This window comes from Pinus tabuliformis, chromosome 5_1, assembly GCF_031772625.1.
Source record: "Pinus tabuliformis cultivar Carrire ecotype Pingquan chromosome 5_1, CPIR1, whole genome shotgun sequence".
Taxonomy (NCBI): domain Eukaryota; kingdom Viridiplantae; phylum Streptophyta; class Pinopsida; order Pinales; family Pinaceae; genus Pinus; species Pinus tabuliformis.
This window is the reverse complement of record NC_142305.1, coordinates 519,376,719-519,380,445: the sequence shown is the minus strand read 5'-3', so window position 1 is coordinate 519,380,445 and position 3,727 is coordinate 519,376,719.

Below are 3,727 nucleotides of genomic sequence, written 5' to 3'. Positions count from 1 at the left end.
AGTTTTGTTTTCATCTAGGTAGCTATTGAGCTCAAGAACTTGGCACTGTTATTTTTGACTGTTATGTGATGTATTAGACATTGATTTAATGATAATGAGAAGCTTCTTATTGATTCATCACCGAGTTAGTTCCAGAGGGATAAGGCTCTTAGGTTTGGGCCCAACCCTAGTGGCTTAGGTCCCTCTTGTGTATTTGTATCTCTTTTAGTTCAGAGCACTTCTAGTTTCTTTCATTTTAGTAGAGAATAATCCATCAAAATATGTGATTACAGCCTCTACCTCATCTCTCTCATGGGAGCATGAATAGAAGGATTTACAACCACAATCCAAAAGTATTATGTTTATGATTTCTTGGAATAAGATTTGTGTTAGTCATCTTATTTTTCATGTGCTTGATATAGATTAGTTGGTTTATTGATTAGATCAGTGTTTTGGCATAGATTAGATAACATTTAAATTCAACTCATCTTTTCCATTACTAGTTGTTTCATTTTTTCAATGATAAATAAGTATATGCATGCGATGATTGAAGGGCTGTTTGGACCTACAGGAAAGGGAACCTTCACCACCTTTATCTTGGAATTCCTCACCTTATCTCGTGAACCCCAAATTCTATCCTAAAAATTCTGTTCATGAGATGATTTTCCTAGGACCACCGAGAGCATCCCTCCTAGTGAAAAACAAGCCTTCAAAAGGTTCTGAGCTTAGCTAGGGGCTTTTCCCACCCTTCACTCATATACCTCAATCTCCATCCACTTTAAATTCCTTGAAACCATCATTTCCACCTCTTAAACCATATCCAAAAACCTTCTATAGCATTACAGGCCTTCCTGTAGCAATACATGGCACCTGTAGTAGCCTCTTGTAGCACACCTGTAGCAGCCTTCTCTTCACCAATTTCGATCCTTGCTAAAATTTGGACTTAGTTTAGAAGGATGTTGACCCCCAACTATGACTTCATGATCAAGGGAAGCTCTTAGGCCACTCCAAACCCTCCTTTTCCTTCATTGCAAAAACATAATAGTGTTAGTTTCCTTATCACAGATTTGGCACAAATAGAACATTGATTTACATGCAAGTGTGAGCTAGTTAGATGGTACATAGAATCTTGAATTATGGTTTGGTAGGTTAACTTCTTTTCTACAAGTAGATCTGATAACTAGATGGATGATTGCAAGATAATGTAGTTTCCTTTCTGTAAGTAGTTTAATTCTTTCCTTTTCATGAATTGTTTCTATGGAATTTGCAAGTTGAAGTTAATAACATTTTCCTTTTCATAGTTAGATGTAGCTTCTAAATTGCACCTTCATTTACTAGATTTCATTCTAATTCAGTAGGAGGAATGGTCTTGGAACACTATTGATCAAATTTCCTAGTTGAGGGTGGCATGAGTAGAATCCCATCTACTGTGCATATAGCACTGTCATCTCGAAGTTTGTATGAACCCCATGTTGATAAATAGAGCTGAGGAGCCCCTAGGAGTTGCAACACTCTTGGTGAAATACCAGGGTTCACCAAGCATGTTATATGCTAACTTATTATTGTTATATGTTATTTAGCTTGATGATTAGAATTATGGAATTAATATCTTGATGTTATATGTATCATGCTAAATTGGATTGGCCTATGTAGATGGTTAAGATTATGACATTCAGGTATGAGTCGACTTATTTGTGACATTGTGTTGTACTAATATAGATTGATCATACATATGTGATTGTTATGTAGGAACGATAAATGTTTATGATCTTATGATGTGAACATGTTAGTTAGTTACTGTTATGGATATCATGATCTTATTTGTGTTTTAGCTGATGTGTTGGGAAGCTATATCATGCTAACTAGATTGATTGTGCAGAAAATATAGCCTCCCATGAGATACATTAAGGTATGAGCTTACTTATGTCATCTACCTTGTGCTTGAATGTTTGATTATGTCGTCTATTTGGTGTTTGAGTGTTTGTGACTATTATGTCGTCTATTTGTTGTTGAATGTTTGATTAATTGCATGATATGAGTATGTGTCTATAAGATTGCATCAAGAAATGATCTTGTTTCAAGATGATTGTACTAACACATGTGTGTTGAGATAACTGACATGTACTTGCGTGTAATAGGTGACAATTGTAGCATTATGTCTAATGACTATGGATTATGACATGATTGTTAGGTTTGGTAAAGGTTGATTTCAAATTGATAGATATGATTGTCTTGATATTTGGAACATGTGGTTGACATGTGTGAGCAGTTGTAGGGTAACATGTTTGGCACTAGTATGACAAGGTAAGGTGACTAGTATGTTGTTATGTTTACTTATGCATTGACAGTTATGTGTTTATGGCAATATGATGCAGGGGATTGCATGGCAAAAGAGATTGATATGGAATCTTATAGAAGGCTCGGGTTGAGATTTCACATGGAGGCACTGAGAACCATGGGGATTGAGTCATGGTGTTTGTTTTTAGTCTTGTGCTTTTGGTATTTTGTGATTTTTTGTGGTTGATTGCGGTTTTGTTTGCGTCTTGTGAATGGCCATGCCACTTTGTTTGTGATGTCATATTGCTATCGATTTTCATGGTTTCCTTCTTGTTGGCTTTCTTGTTCTTTCATTTTATGTTTTGAGTGTCTTGGAAATTGGTTTGGGAAAGAGGGAGTCAGTGGAGCTCGGGGAGAGCTGAATGAAACTTGGCAGGTAATGAAAGACTCAGATTAAGCTCGGTGCATGTATTAGGGTAGTTGAAAGCAAGAGTATGACAACCAGTTGTCAAACTGGTTGGGTCCATTGGTGTAAATGGATGATGGTAGGACAATCATGGGAAATGTAAGGTGAATGGACTTGAGGCGTCATATTCCTTTGCTATGTTGGGGACTGTTGTTCTCGATGTTGCGCATGTGTTACATGCATAAAGGGAGTTCTCTTAACCCATACCTTATGATATCTGGTAATTATGTTGTGATCATGATTGTGATTATGTCTATATATGTATACATGTATGTATGTATATATGTATGTCGCTGTCTGACAAGGTCATCAGGGATAATTCTTGTGGAGGAATGATCGCTTATGTAGGTGAATGAAGCAAAGAGGTTCTTGGTATTATGGGGAATCAAATGGGAAGAGTAGCCTTGAAAAATATATGAGGTCAGTATTGTTATCACTCCTCCGGATCTCCAAGGTTGAGGAAGAGTCTAGCTGAGGTAACTACAGAACAATATTTTAGCTTGGTAGCTAGCCCTACCAAGTCGGAGAGGGCTCTCTCCAAAGGGTCACAGCCAGGAGGTCTGGGTAGTTTATGGTTTTAGGCTAGATATATAGTGCATAGGGTTGTTTGATTTATTTAGGTGGGGTTGTTGGAAGAGGATTAGGTCAAAGAGACTAGGTAAGGGAAAATAAGCATATGATTGTAGACATCTTATGGAGCAAGGTAGGTAGGCACTCAAACACTCTAGGGCTATGAAGTGATATGGATAAGGCTGGTGAAGTGCTAGAAAGAGCAAGACAAGCATGTATTCTTTCTAAACTGAAGAAACTAGACAAACTATGTAGATTTCCCCAAAACAGAGCATATAAATGTATTCTGCTTATCAACTTGAAAATCAACATATTATAGAAGTGAAATACAATATGGGAGTACAAAACATTCAAACATATGCAACATAAGATGAAACTATGTCAAAATTCTATACCATAGGTATTGCACCAAAATAGCTGCAACTCATTCATTAA